The 20,391-nt window shown below is 42.5% G+C and overlaps 1 protein-coding gene across 3 annotated transcripts in view; it reads right to left on the bottom strand.

The window, feature by feature from the left end:
• Positions 1 to 20,391, bottom strand: part of CALD1 (caldesmon 1) — a 238,067-nt gene that overhangs the window by 214,810 nt on the left and 2,866 nt on the right. Inside the window, exon 1 of one of the 3 annotated variants that reach the window (XM_077468529.1) lies at positions 14,962 to 15,121. The exons of the other annotated variants lie outside the window; for them this stretch is intronic. The gene's annotated coding sequence lies outside the window, so the exon portion shown is untranslated. Of the gene's footprint in view, positions 1 to 14,961; positions 15,122 to 20,391 lie in introns of those variants that run through there. 3 annotated transcript variants of the gene reach the window in all.

A 20,391-nucleotide genomic window follows, 5' to 3' on the forward strand; every position in this document is an offset into this window, starting at 1 on the left:
TGGAAACAATATACAAAGCACACCAAGATTCAAGTCAGAATATGCATGCCTCCTGTATTTAGACAATACTTGCTTATCCTGAAGTTCAGCTTTATAAATTCAAAGAGTGATGTAAAGGATACAGGTGATAAGCCATGGTGCCTTCCTCTACTCTACTAAAGTTAAAAAATGAATAAATAGAGCTCATCTTTGAATGAACAAAGTACAGATTGATGCTAAAGCCCAAATAAACCATTCTGCAGCTAGTACTTAGGTACTACCAAAAGTATTGTGACACCTACCTTTACACGCCCATGAACTTTAATGGCATTCCAGTCTTAGTCCATAGGGTTCAAGATTGAGTTGGCCCACCCTTTGCTGCCGCAACAGCTTCAACTCTTCTGGGAAGGCTGTCCACAAGATTTAGGAGTGTATTAATGGGAATGTTTAACCATTTTTCCCGAAGTACATTAGTGAGGTTAGGCCCTGATGTTGGACAAGGAATCCTGGCTCGCGGTCTCCAGTCTAATTCATTCCAAAGGTGCCCTATTGAGTTGACATTAGGACTCTGTGAAGGCTAGTCAAGTTCCACCACCCCAAACTTACTCATCCATGTCTTTATGGACCTTGCTTTGTGCACTGGTCCAAATCATTTGGTGGAGGGGGATTATGGTGTGGGGTTGTTTTTTAGGGGTTGCGCCTATACCAAGGCATTTTGGACAATTTAATGCTGCCAATGTTGTGGGAACAGTTTGGGGATGGCCCCTTCCTGTCCCAGAATGACTGCGCACCAGTGCACAAAAAATAGACGCTCATTCTGCTAAGTCATAGCCCATAAGTATACATATAAAATGATATTCGATGCAGATATAATGTAGTGTCGTAACTATATTTGGGCCAGACTACAGAAAACAATTAAGCGCTGGTCTCTACTCGTTTCACCTTTAGCTGGCTCACCTTTAGCTGGCTTCCTCAGGAGTCCATACATATAACCAAGATCTGGTGATGCTAGTCCAGGGGATGCCCCAGGAAGTCTCAAATCATGTAAAGGGCACATAGTAAGGACAGCTAGTAGGAACCGCAGAAGGACAGTGCAAAATACTGTTACAATACATATTGTACAAGAGAGAATTGTCATAGGTCAAATATCCTCCCATGAAGCCCAAAAGCCAAACAGCACAGAGTATACTTGCAGTGTTACAAAAGATATTAGCTATGGAATATGAAAAATAAAAAAACAAAAAGAGACTCCACACCAAAATGAGTGAACTACAAATTTATTGAGCAATGGGCTCAAGATCAACAGCATAAATGCCCTATGCTCATATAACTATGATCATATAATCCTAACAACCACCTGAGTCCCCCTATTAACCCTTCCCAGACTAGAACCATAGACCGCCCTAAAAGCGAAGGATACAGTCCCAAAGCAGAGCTGAGCCCAAAAGATATTAGCCAGTCCAACAGTGTGCCTTCACGACCCCCTCAGGCAACTGCCACGTGCAAAAGCAAAAACAAAAACGCACAAACAATATACCTAACAATGCCTGAAAACCACTCTGCTCAGGTGTGAATGCAGCCTTAAGGGAGACAGTACAGGTAAACAATTCAAGACAAAGGGGTTAGGACGACCTTGCTTATAAGAGCTTACAATCTAAAAACAAAATGCTGGAATATCTCCTTGTGAGATCACAACCTACTGCATATCAGACATGTTCAAAGCATAGTGCTTACACGTCAATATTGCAGCTCCACTGGGCACAGCAAGGCAAACCATGAGCTGGTGCTTTTTATATCCCAGGATTGCGTCTTCTCTTTCTGGCACAGTATGAATCCCGCTTGAAAACAGTAACAAGCCTTTCAGCTCCATGTTAAAAGGCTTCCCCGCTAACTGCAGTTTCCTGCAGCCAAATCTGTTACAGTTGTGACCCATACAAGGAGTGTTATTTGATATGACGGAATGGAGTGATTGAACTGGCTGCCTTACTTCTTCCCTGCTAGCAGGTTTCTGCCATCTTCCAAGCTATAATTCATTTTTCTGGGTACTGTAAAAGGACCTCTTCCCTATTAGGAAAACAAATACAGATTTTCCTCACACGGCAGACAATACCGCCGACGGTTCTCCAAAAGATCTAATCTCCTTGCGCAGCCAAACCAAAAACATATGGCTTTTCTTTCATGTTAAATGTTAATGCTAATAAATACTTTTGACTCTAATGTTTATGGAAGCTATGTATCAAAATGTGCCTATGGACAGACACGTGACTGGATTTGTCAACATAACCAGGAATCATTTTTACAGAAGGAAAAGATATGCATTTTAGTTCACATCGACAGGTTACAAATCTAGTTTAGGGCTGCTGGACTGAACATGGAGGGCGCTTGGCGTGAATGCAAGGACAGTCCTGAGCACCATCAAACTCATGAAGAAGAAAGCCACCAGCACTCCAAAAAATAGGTTTTTAACAATTTAATGCAGATAGGCCACTTAGGTCATATGTCAAAGTTTTGGGACATGACAAGACATATTACAGTACACAAGACCTATGTATCAAAGTGTGACCCATAGCAGCCAGAGATTTTCTACCTCCTCCCCCCCCCCATAAAGTCACACTTCTGCCAAATGCACACATTTGTGTAATTCTGAAGTCATGGATGAGTCATATGAACCGGATTTAACGATACATGCATGTAAATAATTTTGCTGTTTATATGCGTAAAGCGTTTATCATAAATGTATGCTTTTGGCCCTTAGCCACTGGCATCCTGGCAACCTCAGGATGCTGGGTGGCAGGAGTCACCTGCATCCTAGCAACCAAGGATACTAGGTAGCAGGAGCATTCTAGTGAATAGGGTACATTTGCGCTGTAGACTGTATATATGTAACGTACGCACAAAGCTGCCAACGAGATCCTATGTAAAATCATATGCATGACCCCTTATTGTGATTTACATATTTTTTTTAACTAATTAAATCTATAGATTTGATTTTTTGGACACTTCCTGTTATAGAGTGAGTGATAATGCTCTGTCTCTTTCTCCCAACTCTGCGTCTGTATTGCACCCTGCAACATAGACTTTCAATGGAAATCACAAGTGGTTGATTTATCATACATTATGCAGGCACCGACCACTGTTGTCACCACTGCCACCCTCCTTTTAGATTGTACGCTCCATGAGTTGGGCCCTCAAATTCCTTCTGTATTGAACTTTATTGTAACTACACTGTCTCCCTTTATATGTAACATCTTGCTTACTGGGCACTGATAAAAATTATAGACCCTTCATTTCTTTGTAAGTGGGCAAACTTACAAAATCTTCAGGGGGTCAAATATTTATTTTGCCCATTATATATAGACCAAATATAGAAAATGAACCACTTCAATATAGGGCACTTATACCCCCTCCCTGACCAAGTGACCAAGACCTGACTGTATCCAAATTACATTTTTATAATTTTTTTCACACATATAGAGCTTTCTTTTGGTGGTATTTAATCACCACTGGGTTTTTTTTGCCATGCAAACAAAAAAAGATGGAAGATTTGGGGAAAAAAAAAAGTTTTTCATATTTTGTAAACAGGTAATTTTTCTCCTTCACTGATGAGCCGTGATGAGGTGGCACTGATAGGTACTGCTAGGCTGCACTGATGGGCACTGATGTGGCGGCACTGATGGGCACTAATAGGTGACACTGATGGGCACTGATAAGGCAGCACTGGTGGGCACTGGTGAGGCTGCACTGATGTGTGGAACTGATGGGCACTGAGAGGGGGCACTGATAGGTGGCACTGAGAGGGGGCACTGATAAGTGGCACTGATGGGCATTGATAAGCAGCACTGGTGGGCACTGATCAGGAGGCACTGATGGGCACTGATTGGCAGCACTGATGGGCACTTATAGGTGGCACTGATGGGCCCTGATTAGCAGTACTGATGGGCACTTATAGGTGGCACTGATTAGCGGCACTGGAGGGCACTCATTAGCAGCACTGGTGATCACTAAGGGGACCGATGTCCCTCTAACAGAAGCCAGTTAACGCTTTTCTTTTTTTCTTCATACTGACAGCGCCAAGAAAAAAAAAGCTGGAAACTGGCTTCTGTTTACTTCCATGATCAGCTGCCATTGGCTGACAGCTGATCATGTGGTAAAGGGCCCGCTGTGATTGGCTCCTTACCCTGCTCTGTGATCAGCCGAGTCCCAAGGACTTGGCGATCACAGAGAGTGCCGCGCATGCGCCACCTGGGGTGCGCGAGCGGCACGAGAATAGGAGGATGTTTATGTACGCCCTCCGGAGATTTTAAACACGCGTTGCAGCTGTAGTATGGGCGCGAAGTGCTTAAAGCACTATGCAAACTGTTGGCACTCAATAAATCCTGTATAATAATAATAATAACAATACATTGCCCTAACCACTTGCTTGCTGTGCACTTAAAATGGTTGTAAACCCATTACAACCACTTTAACCTACACCTGTAGATGCAAGAAATATCTCCCAAACCTAAAAGGTTTAAGCTGGCCATACACCTACAGATTATCTGCAGATTTTCTATGGTTAGATGGAAAAAGTGGGAGATTCCTCCATCCACACAGTTTAGTGAACATTGAGAAATATGTTGCACTTTTTCCATCTAACCATAGAAAATCTGCAGATAATCTATAGGTGTATGGCCAGCTTTAGGAGATATTTGCAGAACTAACGGCACAGATGTCTACGCCGCATGCAGTCTTGGTGCCACCCCTTTTACTGACGTCATCATGCCTGCACTATATTCAGAGCAGGTCCAGCAACCATGTCTTAAGCATAGGATGTGGCCATTTGTAGGAGTTCCCACCCACATTGCAGCACTGGAGAATAAAGGACTATGGAGCAAGGTGTGTATTACTGTATTTTTGTCTATTCCATGGCAAAATCAAGCAACAGATCCTTCATGAACAGAGGCAATTCTGTTACTTTTTAACCACTTGGGATCCGCGCTATTGCCAAATGACGGCATTAGCGCGGACCTACATTTCCGGGACTACGTCTATTGACGTCGTCCCGTGTACGAGCGGCCTGTGTGCCCCCTGTGATCGGCGAGTCCATGAGACTCGCCTGATCACCGATCCGTGCAAGGGGTCGATCCCGACCCCTTATCACGTGATCAGCTGTCAGCCAATGACAGCTGATCATGTGATAGAACGGAGCCGGTAATCGGCTATTATTCCTCCTCGCGCTGACAGCGCGAGGAGAAAAAAAAAAGCTGGTCACCGGCGGCCGTGAACGGGACATCAGTCCCGATCACGGCCAGCAATACAAGCAACCACCTGCCACCTGCCAGTGCCCACCTGCCTCCCGCAGTGCCATCCTGAATAAAAGTAAGTGCCCCCCGTCAGTGCCCCCGTCAGTGCCCATAGTGCCCACAGTGCCACCCACACTGCCACCCCACAGTGCCACCCACAGTGCCACCCACAGTGCCCACAATCTGCCTCAAAGGTGCTGCACCCCAGTGCCGCCCATCAGTGCCCAGCAGTGCCGCCCATCAGTGCCCAGCAGTGCCGCCCATCAGTGCCCAGCAGTGCCACCTATCAGAGCCACCTATCAGTGCCACCTATCAGTGCCCATCAGTCCCATCTATCTGTGGTACCTATCAGTGCCCATCCGTGCCACCCATCCGTGCCACTTATCCGTGCCACCCATCCGTGCCATCTTATTTGTGCCCATCTTTGCCCATCAGTGCCGCCTTATCTGTGCCCATCGGTGCCGCCTTATCTGTGCCTATTAGTGCCGCCTTAACTATGCCTATCAGTGCCCACCAGTGCAGCCTATCAGTGCCCACCAATGCAGCCTATCAGTGCCCACCAATGCAGCCCATCGGTGCCCACCAATGCAGCCTATCAGTGCCGCCTAATCAGCGCACTTCAATGAAGGAGAAAAATGACCCGTTTGCAAAATTTTATAACAAACTATTAAAACATGATTTTTTTTTGCATCTTTTTTTGTTTGTTTAGCAAAAAATAAAACTCCGAGCTGTAACTAAATACCACCAAAAGAAAGCTCTATTTGTTGGGAAAAAATGATAAAAATTTCATTTGGGTACAGTGTTGTATGCCCGCGCAATTGTCATTCAAAGTGCATCAGCGCTAAAAGCTGAAAATTGGTCTGGGACTGAGGGGGGTTTAAGTGCCCAGTAAGCAAGTGGTTAATGTTGCTGAAGTTAAACTTTATTATAATGGAACTTATCAGTGTTATTATAATGTTTTAATGCATAGTTAGGAAGGCCCGGAGCTATGAGGAACGATTGAAGCATAGGGCTAGTGTGAAAGGGTGGAAGGGGAACCAGGCAGCATATAGTTACCTGCTCAAAGTTAGAGGGGTGAGGTTTACTTAAATGATTGGTCGAGGAGACGGGATGATGGGGAGGAGATTAGGAGAGTAGACTGTGGAAAGGGGTGGGACAGCAACAGTCAGAATTGGGAAGCCATCAGTTGAATGTCCCACCCTCCCTTCCTGAGATAAGTTATTAGGTTTGAGGTATGTAGGTATTGAAATGGCGGTTGGAACCCCTTGGGTGGGGTTAAAAATCTGTAAGATGGGCTACAAATAGGGAACCATCGTTGGTATGGTGTCCTGTGGTTGGGTGTGGTTAATAAGAGGGACCAAGTAATGGTAGACCTGTAACGTGTTAATGTCCCCGAGTCAACGTTTTGCGGCTGGGGACATTTATCTTTGCTTATTGTTATTTATTTGTTATTTATTACTTATTTTGTTTATTAAAATGCCTGATGGCCATTTACCTCCACCTTGTGTTATGCATTTTATTAGGGTAAAAAGGGGTGGAGATTTAGAGGGGTTAAGTAGGAGTTTGGTGGCGACCTTTGAGCTACCCTAGTCATGTCATTATGTCATGTCACTGGGGCAGCTCCTCAGGTTATTCCTTACCCATAGATATGAGCTACCATCTGGCTGAATCAGACTGCATGGCTGCATATTTATCACAGCAGTTTCTGACTGCAGTAATAAACAAACACTCAAAGAGCAATGTGTTACAATACTGGAAAAAAACGGGACATAAAAAAAAATTAAAATTTTGGGGAAAAAAATTGGGTAAACATTACTCAAAATTTGTACTAACTGTAAATACAGTATTTAAAAAATAAATCTTTATTAGTCTACAGTTTATTCATAATAGACTAGTGCGCCTAAAACATCCTAACAGTCCTGCCTTCTATTATGTTGATAAATGAATCAGTGCATGAAACCGGAGTGGGAATTTCAACACAGAAATGTTACAGCACCTCCTAAATCCTGTGGATGGAGAGCCCGTTTCCTGCTCTCACGAGGATTACTTGAACTGTGATTTAATCAAGGGAGTTCCCTCTTATGAAAAGCTAATAACGTAAACAAACCATCATGTATCTGCCATAAAACTACAGTGCTTCTCTGAACAATAGGTAGGAAACATGTCCTGCTATGTAGTTTAATGGAGGTTTACATACACACTGTGATATATAAATCAATATAATAGCTGCATGCATTGCAAATTAAGATCACCCAACATTTATATTTCAGTAATAGGGGAAAGTAGAACAGGGATGGAGAAGTTACGGTTATCTTTCCTGTAGAGTTCTTCGTTTGAGAGTTCCGAGTTCTGTTTCCAGCCACTTGACAGTAACAGGAAATAGAGTGACAGGTTCTCTTGAGAGCCCCTTCATCCGATGATAATTACCTTCCTTTCTTGCATTTGTGAACATGAAAATTATTATATTTCAATTAAAATTTAATTTAAAAATGTCAAATTTAATTCAACTAAACAGAAAAGTACAGCAGAGATAGGTGAGCTAGATAGATAAATAGAGATGGATGTTGATTCAGAGCTATCTTAAGGAAATCTCAATCAGTCAGGGTCGAAGCAGATGCCTGCAGTGACTAGTTTGTGGCTGGGCTCGGAATGTGGCCACCACTGTGAATAATATCCTGACTATTTCATGAATAGAGAGTAGGGCTCTTGCCCTTATATGGAAGAGTTTTCCAGTTACAAAATAAACACTGGAATTTGTTGGAGTTTTGTCCTTTTCCAAGGCTTCAAAATAATAATTGGAATTAATATGCGCTGGCAAGTCTCAAGTGCTGTTGGCCAGGTTTTGAAAAATGCTGTTTCCAGCTTTCTGAAATGGGCCCAGGAAAGCATACAATTTCTGACTAGGACAATTTTCATGAACACATTGCAGCTCAATGCATTAGAACTGGGAAGCTGTATACCATCTTGTTTCAGTGATTTTACCAGCATTTAGAAAACTTGAAATATAAGTCTCCTGCAAATATATCAATATATCAAACAATAATGGCTACAGTGAACCAAAACTCATGGGAGATCAAGCTGGCTAACTCATGGTGTATTCATGGAGTACTTACTACTTAATCCCACCATAGTAGATTACATAACATGCCCACAGGCAAAGAAGTTCCAACCACCCAAGAGTACTCAATGAGGCCCTCTCTTTTAACCTTGAAGGGGGTTATGGGGATCTTTAATTCATTGGCTTTTTTTGTCAGTAAAAATATTTATTGAATGTAGTACAATTGGTGGACAGGTCCACAGCATGTGTATAAGAGTCAAGCAAAAAAGAATACATTGCCTAGACAAGAAAAGGCACTTTGGTAGTAACAGTCAAGTTACACAGAGAGATAGATTTACAAACTTTGGTCCATACTTTCCCAAAAAGTATATGCATACCAGTCCAGTGTATTGGGGAATAGGTGAGGGGTAGAGGGGAGAGGGGAGGAAAATGAACGGGGAGGTAGAAAAGGAAGGAAGGGGTGGGGGGGGGGCAAAGCAGAGGAGTGAAGGCAGCAGCTAGGTATGCCAACTGTATATCAACTGTCATATAGAAGCTTGGCCCAGCCTCAGTCGAGGCCCCAGATACACTAGTAACATTCAAAAAGTGAATGGCATCAAACAGAAGTCCAGTTTGACCAGAGTTTGTAAATTTTGTTTTGGGCAACTGTGACTTGCGTATGTTCATTTATATAGTGGGAGAACCACATTTATGGCTGCCTTTTACTCCCTCACAGTGGGAGACTGTGGGATCTTCAAGTTGATCAATATGGTCTCTCTAACATAGAATGCTGAATTAAAAATAAACAAATTAACATAGCCGGTGTGTGCCATATTGTCTGTCATACCCAGAAGAAAAATAAGGGTGTCTCAGGCAATCAAAAGACCACCTACAGAATTTATGATAGATACTACTTCGGTCCAAAAGTCTTGAATGCAAGGACAGGTCCACAGCATGTGTATAAGAGTGCCCTCTTCCACAGTACAATGCTGATAGGTGCTTGAAGTGGTATATATGCAAGTGGAATGTTGTAGACTCTATGTATTAGCAGCTTGAGCTGAATAAACCAATCTCTGGCTGATAGCATATGTCAAAAAATGCTCCAAGTGCTTGGACCAGTCCTCCTCGGTGAGAGAAGGAAGATCCACGTGCCATTTCCAATAAAGGCTATCTAGCCTAGGCCCATTAGTGGAATTAAGCTCTGAGTAGGTGGAGGAAAGTGGCTTATCTCGATCCTCTGTCATCAGGAGCTCCTCTAGTGTGTGAGAAGACAGGGAAACTCTGTGGCAAAATTGCATATTAACTGCATGTCTGAGTTGGTAATAACAGAAAGGCATATGACTGAGTCGGGGGAAAGGCGACCTTTAAAGATTCAAAACTAAGAAGGCTTCCCCAAAAGATAATAGGGTTAAGGCAAAAAGAATGTGCACTTCGCAAAGTGCAGTTGCACTCTGCAAGTGCTGTTGCTCCAGAGCTTAGTAAATTAGGTAAACCTTTGATTTGCAAAGGGTACCCAATCACATGCAAGGAAAATTTAAAAAAACATTTTTGATTGCACATGATTGGATGATGGAAGTCAGCAGAGCTTCTGGTCATTTACTAAGCTCTGGAGCAACTGCACTTGCAGAGGGCAACTGCACTTTGCAAAGTGCACAGTCTATTTACCTTTAGAAAAATCCACTCATATGTGACATAAGCGGGTAATAATTTAATTGGTTTAAGAAGGACGTGCTATGCTTTGTTTTTGGGATAGCACCTGATATGGAAATATAATACTTCCTTATTAGGCCATTGACCAGGTCACTAGACAAGCAAACATTCTCTAGAGCTGAGTACTGTTACATGGCAGAGAGAGTAATGTCACCATACTCCTGGCATCTGACACCAGCCGATACTGATGATTCTGGTGCTGGCTGCAACAGAGGAAAAGTGGCGAGTGAGTTACGCCAGTGCATTGAGGGCCCCTTTACATGAACATTGCCACTTTGCCCTGAATGGGCAAGGCAGAAGTGTCCTTTTATTTGCCAATTTTACCTTACTCTGAATTTGCCATAAACATTTGTCTTCAAGCTGACTTACTCAATTTGAACTGTTAACTTACAGCCATATTAGCAGTCCTGTTTGAGATGGAGTGTAAAAGGCTAAAAATTGACCTTTCCTGAAGGAAATTCTGCTTCAGGCTCCATCCAGTGTTGGTCACATTGTCAAAGTATTTGGTCTTGCGAACCCTGTTGAAGGAGGAGCTTAGAATTCAGCCTGGCTGATGCTCCCCTTTAGCAGAGATTATATGACCCAATACCTAGGCTTTTGTCCATTTGAGTATGAGCAGCATTAGAGGGAGCTTAGGGCAGCGTTTTCCCCTGCATAGGTAAGTATTTTAGGCCATCCATTGCACTATTTATCTCTCTCACCAAGACAGTTAATACGGGTATCAGTACTGTTCAGCTTTAATCTCTGCTAATCCTCAGAAAAGTCTGTGTATTTTTGAGTCAAGTGCCCTATTAAGCAGTAGATGGAATGAAATCACACTCATTAAGCACAGCAGAGCTGTAATTAAGAAGAGGAATGCAAGAACTCAAGCTGATGCTCCTATTGGCTAATAAGAGTTTTAACCTTCAACCATTCTACATGTGATGATCTCCCTGAAGCCTATTGAATAGCCTGAGGCTGCAAAAATTCCTCAGATGTTTCAGGAAGGCGCTCCATTGGCCCCAACCCTTAAGTCTCTTTTCACTCTTTAGGTAGGATATCTGCCACCTTTAACAGCACTCTTTTCCAGGGCTCCTTTTATTTAACCCTTACCTAGTTACAATCTCTAATTGAGGTCTTACAAGGAAAAATACTTTAGTATGAGCACAGTTTAAGGGCCCATTCACACTTGTTGTTTTGGCAATATGCACTAATACACACATTTCTCTGTGTGCAATGTGCTGTGGCACCATTCATTGTAAATGGCACCCAACATCTTGTACAGCAGAACCCAAAACCTAGTGCACTACACAAATTATATGGGTTTACCGAAAGTGGCTCTATAGGGCATTCTGCAAATGAAGACTAAGGCTAGGTTAAAAAAAAATACAGCAAATATAGAAAATGGAGTGCAGCAAACCTCTATAGGAAATCAATGATGTATGAATGGAACAGAAGAATTGGGAGATCCATTTGTACCAAAGCATTGGTAAATGTTGCTTGATATGCACCAAATTATTATGCACACAAGAATTTAGTCAAAAAAAGAAGCAAATTGGTACATCACCCAAGGTACTGTATGTATTGTAAAGGCATGTATTGGAGAATAGAATGTTCTTATTTTACATATATAAGCAGTTTGCTAGGGTGGTAATATAAATATCAAGAGAAGCTACACTGCCGCCGAAAGCAGCAACCTAGGAGTGGGTGAGAGATTACGTTTGAGCGCACACTTCTGGTCCGCCGAGGCCGCAGTACACCACTGCACCACTGGCTTTGGTTTGCTGTGTGTTACACTTAAGGCTTTTTTTCTCCTATGTGAAATGTGAGTGCAATCATTGGAGTGTTGGTGTGATTGAATAAACTGGTTGTAACGTTATCACGCTATGTGGAGCACTTATTTACTTTCTTTACATATGGAGTCAACTTGTTGAGTTAACACGTGGATCAAGTGGATGGTCGCCTTTTACCCCAGGTGTGGGTTTATTAGTGTAGAAGCCGTACACGAGAGTGGGAGGCATTGCAAGTTGCTCTTCAGAGGGAGAGTTGACACAAGCATGCGGTGTGGTGGAGGTCAAGAATTTATGAAGATAGTTTCTGGATCATACTAGCAATTTAGGACTGTTTTGATAAATTTTTTTGCATTTTGTCACTTATCACTGGGTGTTTAGGCTTTATCACATTTATTTTTTTAATTTATTACACTAGCGCTACTAGTTTTACTTATTGATATTTAATCTATAGGTTCAATTGCAGTTTACACAATATAAATATCAAGACCACCATTACCATACCCTTTTTCAAGAAATATATTGTACTAGGTTTCTGGCTGATGCTTCCGATTCAATATTTAAAGCGGAACTGTACTGGGGAAAAAAATATTAAAAGCCAGCAGCTATAAATACTACAGCTGCTGACTTTTAATAAATGGACACTCACCTGTCCCGGGGTCCAGCGATGCCGGCAGCCGAGGCCGATCGATCGCTCGGCTCTCGGCTGCTGCCGCCACCATTCTAGGTGAGGGAATCAGGAAGTGAAGCGAATCGGCTTCACTTCCCGGTTCCCTACTGCGCATGCGCGAGTCGCGCAGCGCAATAGGAATTGTCCACGCTGTCTCTGGGACCCGTGTGTGTGGCAGGACAGGAAGAGGCATAGGCTCCCATGGGAGTCTATGCCCGGAAGTGGGTGTAAATACCTGTCTTTGACAGGTATCTCCACCCCCCTCCCCCCTGAAAGGTGCCAATTGTGACACCGGAGGGGGGGAGGGTTCCGATCAGCGGAAGTTCCACTTTAGGGTGGAACCCCGCTTTAAAGTCTGGAACAAGCGTGTAGATGAGGGATTTTGACTTTTCTCTGACATTTGTTCCTGTCTAACCACTAGGGACACAGACAACAATAAAAGCCTGCAAGAGGGTCTAACCTTTTGCTACTTTTAGTACTAAGAAACATTTAGATACACATAGCTTCCCTACTGCCAAAATAACTAATTGCAGAATAAAGTAGATGTTTTCTGGCTGACAACATAGAAACACCATCTTCAGTTACTTTATTAGTTAACATAATCGTAATGTAAAATATCTGTGCTTTGCTGTATAAGCCCTCGACTGGTCTGCCCGATCCAAATCACTTGGAGCCCAACTATAAAAAAAATTGAAAGAACAGTATGCATTGCCCATAATAACCAATTCAATTCAAGATGTCATGGCCTCCTGAGATGGCTTAAAAATGAAAGCAAATAGCTGATTGGTTAACATGGCCAAAACAAAGCAGAATTATCACAGACACAGTTGTACTGTGTTACATAGCGGTGATTCAGAAAACATGTCCTTCCTGCCAAATAAACACTGACTGTACTTGTACTATAGTATTATTAATATACTCAAAGTTAAGCCTATTTTTTTTATGGGGTTTGTTCAGCTCCAACCATACAATACAGAAAAGACTCAGTGCCTGAATTCAGATGCCACTCTGTGCCAGTGCAATTAAATGAATTGCTGTAATAAAATGTTGATTACAGACAGTTTTGCCAGTTTCACTTTGACTTAGGAAGTTGTAAGGACAACATTGTTGCCACTTTGCACCAATGGTCCTACTCTGCAGGGTCCACCTACTCATGTACAGCCTTGGCCAAAAGTTTTGATAATGACACGAATATTTTCACAAAGTCTGGTGCCTTACTTTTTAAGTTGACAATTTGCATATACTGCAGAATGTTATGAAGAGTGATCAAAGGAACTACAATTATTTTCAGTTAATTGTAATTAAATGTAATTAATTTCAATTAATTGTAATTAGTCCCTCTTTGCCATGAAAATAAACTTAATCCCATAAAAACATTTCCATTACATTTGTGAAGAAGGCTTCAGGGCGCCCAAGAAAGTCCAGCAAATCGGGCACCACTACTGCAGAGCTTGTCCAAGAATGGCAGGAAGCAGATGTGAGTGCATCTGCATGCACAGTGGGAAGAATATTTTAGAAGGATGGCCTGGTGTCAAAAAGGGCAGCAAAGCTGGTCTATCTCGGAAAAACATCAGGACAGACTGATATTCTGCAAAAGGTACAGGAATTAGACTGCTGACCCCTGGTGTGAAGTAATTTTCTCTAAAGAATCCCCTTTCTGATTGTTTAGGGCATTTGGAAAAAACCTTGTCTGGAGAAGAAAAGGTGAGCGCTACCATCAGTCCTGGTGTCATGCCAACAGTAAAGCATCCTGAGACAATTTATGTGTGGGGTTGCTTCTCAGCCAAAACATCCCCCAAAAGCAACTTCTCCCAACCATCCAAGAACAGTGTTGTGAGTAACAATACCTTTTCCAGCATGATGGAGAACCTTGCCATAAGGCAAAAGAGATAACTAAGTGGCTTGGGGAACAAAAAAAAATCGAAATTTTGGGTCCATGGCCAGGAAATTCCCCAGACCTTAATCCCATTGAGAATTTATGATCAATCCTCAAGAGGCGGGTGAACAAAAAATCCCCCCACAAACTCTGACAAACTCCAAGCATTGATTATGCAAGAATGGGCTGTCATCAGTCAAGATGTGGCCCAGAAGTTGATTGAGAGCATGCCAAGGCGAATTGCAGAGGTCTTGAAAAAGAAGGGTCAACACTGCAAATATTGACTCTGCATAAACGTAATGTAATTGTCAATAAAAGCCTTTGACACTTATGAAATGCTTGTCATTATACGTCAGTATATTATAGCAACATCTGACAAAAGGATCTGAAAACACTAAAGCAACAGACTTTGTGGAAAATAATTTTTGTGTCATTCTCAAAACTTTTGGCCCAGCTATATATAATGTAACCTTGTAAAGACAACGGTCCTCAAGCATTAAATCTGACATAAGTCTGTTTTTCATATAATCACTATTCGGGATCCTGTTGTCATTTTCATAGAGCAGGTTTAAAAATAAAATAGGGAAAGTATAGGAAAGCCTTCTTCACCAATCTAGAATGAATCAAAAGTCTATTACCTAAAGAAGAATGTAGTCATTTTCCTCTCCTGCTGCACTGATGAGGAATGCCCCTTAAAAAATTCTGATGGGAACACTTTCAAGAGTGGCAATCTTCTTTCCCCTCCTACAGCATTCAGAGGTGCCTCCTTGTGACTTTTTCCTGTAGTATCATTGAAGCTGGTCAGATGAAGCAGTAAGTGCTGCGGGGAACAAGGAAGATTAAAACTCAAGCTGCTAAGAGTTGCAATAGGCTAGCTGGTCAGCTTTTGGAAGTCTGGCCTCACCAAGCTGCTGAAACGTGATCTTCGGTTGGCTTGGACATCACAGGAGACAGGATGCAGACGGTAACATTTTGCTGCATCATAGTTCTAGGGCCCTGGCTATGTTTACCACAAAAAACAGTTGGGCTGAGGGCTATGTTCTCTCCCCCTCCAGATTTCCCCCGATAGGCACCGTATGTGGCAAGGAGGGGATAAAACTAGAGCCTGCTTTGGGACTAGAGGCTTTGCGTAAAGGGAAGACAAACTGGGCACCAGTTATTCTCACTGATTGTGTATTAAACTTATTGCCTGTTTATTGTAACTTTTGTTATCCATAATATGTCCCATTACCCTACCACCGTCATAATCACCAAAATCTCAGGTTTAAGGTAGGCTTGTGAAATTCACTTTTTCTATTTGTCCTGGATACCACTGTTATTGGAACAGAACATGATGGGAAGCCCAAGAAGTGAGCCGGAAAGAATGACATCTCTTAGTGGATTTCTCCTAACTTCAGAGAGATTTTCTCTTACTTCCTGTTTTTCTCTGGAACAGGAAGTAAGTGGGAATCTCCCCAACAGAACACAGGCAGCAAGAGAAAACTTAGGAGGGTCTCTAACTCCTTACCACTCTTCTCCGAAGCAAACAAAAAAGTTTGCTCTTTAAAAGATACAGTTTGATGGCCCTTTAATACAGTGCGAAAGCAGAATCAAGGTTTCCACATCAAACAAGAAAATTTAAAATGACAAGCCAAAGACAGCCATAAACATGAGGTGATGGCAGGAAGCCAGGACCACTTTACGACTTGACATAAACATAAACACTCAACAAGAGACAGGCAGTTCTTTCCCCATGGCTGGTTGTCCTGGTGGTGTCTGCTCTGTTCAGAAAGTTCTTCAACATACCAAAGATTTTCAATCTGAAAACGATTAGCCTGATTGGGCAACAATGATTTTATGTCTATGTGTCTATGGGACGCTAAGGCTGGCTAGATTTTTGAATGAACATTCATAAGAAAATCTCTTCAGTAATTTTGATAATGGCAACACAGACTTGACGAAAGTCGTTCAAAAGTACCTAAACATTAAAAAAAATAGTTTTTAACATTCATTTTTTATATGAATGGAATAAGCTCTTCAACAAAGGTTAATTTGACCTAACCAGCCATTAGAAAATCGAACAAACATTCAGAAAATGAAAACTTTCTGGAGGAAATTCTGATAGCGTATGACCTGCTTTAGGATAGGTACACACTTGAAGTTTTTTTTGTTCAACCCAACGGGCTGAATGAAAAAAAACGGAGAGATTGCCATACTAACTAAGCAACGTTAGTGTGGCAATCTCCCCCCTTGCACATTTATGTTCTCTGGCAGATCACACTGATCAGCGCTGGCAGCCTTCCAGCATGCCCGTTCGACAGAAGTTGGTCATTAGATCGGCTTCTGTCAGACAGACTGTTGTACACACTGGCCGAACGCCGAACCGGCCAATACCGTCTGATATTTGGCTTGCATGTACCCGTTTTTAACTACTTCCCAACAGCGTTATAGCCTGATGACAGCTACAGCACATTCCTCCAGTTCTGGAAGGGCGTTCATGGAAATCTTCCCAGAACCCTGCCTCCTGGGTGCCAACTTGCCAGTTATTGGTGGTCCGTGCCTCACGCCCTGTGTCTGTGTGGGGAAAGGATTGGCAAGGAAGTCAGTACATTGTTTACACTGATCATCAGTGCCCTGACATCAGTGTAGCCCCATCTGTGCCAATCAGTGTCCATCAGTGCCGCCTATCAGTGCCGTCTCATCAGTTCCTTCTCATCAATGCCCATTAGTGCAAACTCATCAGTGTCCAACAGTGCAGCCTCATCAGTGCTCATGACTGCAGCCTCATCAGTGCCCATCACTGCAACCTCATCAATGCCCATACATTGAGCGCACATAAGTGAAGAAGAAAAATTATTTATTTGCAAAATTTTATAACATAAACTAAGAAAAACGTTTTTGCTTTTTTTTTTTTTCAAAATTTTAACTTTTTTTGTTTGTTTAACAAATGATTAAAAAAATCCAGTGGTGATTAAATGCCACCAAAAGAAAGCTCTATCTTTCTCAAAAAAATTAAAACAATTTTATATGGGTAAAGTGCTGCATGACCACGCAATTGTCATTCAAAGTGCGACAGTTCTAAAAGTTAAAAATTGGCCTGGGCAGGAAGGGGGTGAAAGTGCCCAGTATTGAAATGGTAAAACCTCGCCTGACACTTTACAGTGTACTTGTTCAATTCCCTTCAGATTTTCCAACAACTTTGCAGTGTAAGAGCCTATCTTTTGCACTATATACAGTAGTTGTTAAATATAAAAGAGATTGTACAAACAGACTATAAAGTGTGTTGCAAGTTAAGTGAACCTATCATCAGATATATTTTTTCATGTTCAGTGCATGCATTCTAACACTTGATATTTCCGGTACTCCCTCTGACAACCCCTTCCTCTGCTTTACCCTCCAGACATGTGGCACCATCTTTGATCAGGCATCATTCTGGACTGAGATGCCAGGTCAGCGATGACACAATGATGTTAATCCTGGTGACTATGCAGATTCTTGTTATATTCACAAATGCCTGAAACAGATTAGCCCCCCCCGCTGAAGACGCTCACCTTATGATTACACTATTGTAGTCTAGTCCAGGGATCTCCAAACGACGGCCCTCCAGCTGTTGCGGAACTAAACGTCCCATGAGGCATTGTAAAACTCTGACATTCACAGACATGACTAGGCATGATGGGAATTGTAGTTCCTGAACAACTGGAGGGCTGTAGTTTGGAGACCCCTGGCTCAGGTCAATCGAGAGGAGAGACTGAGGAAATGCTTCCTCCTGCCTGCAGCAGACTGATGACATCATCTCAGCCTAGGCAAAGTTCCTGGATTGGAGCTCAAGGATGGCTTTTTAATAAGAAAAGGTGGAGCTTTTTTGAATAATAATACTGTTGTCCTGTACTTTAAATGATCACTTGTATTGATTACATTTTTTGAAAGTAATCAAGTTGGTTAACCATTTTGACTGACATCTATTCCTAAAATCCTTATTTAGCAATCATTTTTGTACCTAGAATGTTTTGTGCAATGGAATCTTCCTTAAATAGGGCAGTGTATACACAGCCCAACACGCTACATAAACAGAAGAATATCATAAAGTAATTGTGATAGATTTATGATATACAGTTTATACACACAGGCATGCCAACCTAGAGGGAGTTTTATGGAGATCAAACAAAATATAGAGAGATAAGAGAACTTCAGTCAAAGGTTATCAGTTCTTGTTGTCATTCCTTGCACAGGTTTGAGGCTGTCTAACCAGAAACTCTATCCTGCCAGTCCTATCTCTCTCCAGCATCTAGACTGTTCCTGGCATGAGCTGTCCCAGCATGTCTCAGTGGGCTTCTGCATGCTTGTTTCCTGTCTTCTTGGAATAAGTGCATGACACAATGATAGTCCTATTCCTCGGTAAGGACCCACCCAATGATTTCTACATCCCGACAAACTAATAGTTTACAAAGCCAATAAACACATCAGGCTTATTTAGTGCAAAATACTGTAATTATAAACCAATCAGAATTCATCTTTCACCAGCTTGATTATATTAAACTGAAGTTTTATTGGTAACTGACGGTTACAGCAGCTTGTTCTTGGCAATGGTTTATAGAATTAAAAGGTCAGCCCAGCTCTCTTGATCTGAAGTTTCTCATGAAACTTTTTCTTCTTTTTCTTTTTTTTCAAAGTGGTTGTATACCCCTTTAGCACATTTTTACCTACAGGTAAGCTTATAATAAGGCTTACCTGTATGTAAAATTAACATCTCCTAAACTTGTACGGTTTAGGAGATATTGACCTTGCATGCAGCCGCTGATGTCAGCAGGGCATGCACTCTGAAGGTCGGGAGGATGCTTCTGGAAAATCAGAGCTCCTTGCCGGTATTCTGCCATATAGAGTCCATCTATCGGATAGTGTCCGCCCCGTACTGCGCAGGCGCAGCGCTTGCGCAGTACGGAGCAGAAGGAGATTCTGAAAATCTCCAAAGCCAGCGCCGTGAGTGGAGTTGCTAACCCCACCATCCAAATGGACATAGGGCTGGAAACATTAGAAGGCCGCAAGTCACGCTTCGGGGACAGCCTCGCTACGCTCGGTTCTTTTTATTCCAACTCTATGTCCACTTGGATGGTGGGGCTAGAACCTGGACTCACGGCGCAGGCGCCGTTCATCTTCGGCTATTTTTGGAATCTGTGTGTCCTGTGTACTGCGCATGCGCAGTACACAGCGGACATTATCCGATGGGGGACACAATGTGATAGGACACCGGAAAGAAGACTCCCACGCGCTTGTGACGTCATCGAGGCTCTGGCCACTCACAGCCCCGAAACCGTGAACCTGGAAGAATCACTGAGGCAAAATGGCAGCTCCCTTGGCAGTGACCGAGAGACGATGCGGGGGTTTCGTTCTAAGGTAAGTATTTCATAATGAGCTAGTATGGGGTGCATACTAGCTCACTATGCCTTTGCTTATAGTTTTTTTTTCTTCTGGGTATATAATCGCTTTAATAACAAACATGTTATACTTACCTGCTATGTGCAATAGTTTTGTACAGAGCAGCCCAGATTCTCTTCTCGGGTCCCCCTCCAGCACTCCTAGCTAGTAAAAGGAAAGGTGGGAGACACGGGCCAATGTAGAAGTGAGTATAATACCTCTTCTATTACTAGGAATTGTAGATTATTTAGAAGTGGCAGGGTCACTTTCAAGCATTATTAAACCCTCAGTAAAAAATCCAGTTGTTCCTTTAACTTCCCAAAACTAGCTGTATAATAAAATCTTTTTGTACAAAGAACTTGTATTTCTCATAGGATCTCTGTGCTGTTTCCCTTTCCCCTTCACTTTCCTGAACTTTCAAATAGTGAGCACACAATTTTCAAGCGGGTTTGATATAAAATTTGGGACTACATGTCCCATGATTCCTGAAGTACTGAATAGAGTGTGCATACCCTAAGGCCATCTCCTTGCAGCCCCATCTCCCTATGGCACAGGTGTGACCTAAAGCCATCTCCTCACAGCCTCAATCCTAGCACCAGTCTCCCCACAGCGCATGAGTGTCCTAAGGATGTCTTCTTGCAGCCTCAGCCTCCCCGCAGCCCAAGAATAGAGCA

This window comes from Lithobates pipiens, unplaced genomic scaffold (assembly GCF_037356315.1).
Source record: "Lithobates pipiens isolate NorthernLeopardFrog02 unplaced genomic scaffold, aLitPip1_a1.2 Scaffold_8, whole genome shotgun sequence".
NCBI lineage: Eukaryota > Metazoa > Chordata > Amphibia > Anura > Ranidae > Lithobates > Lithobates pipiens.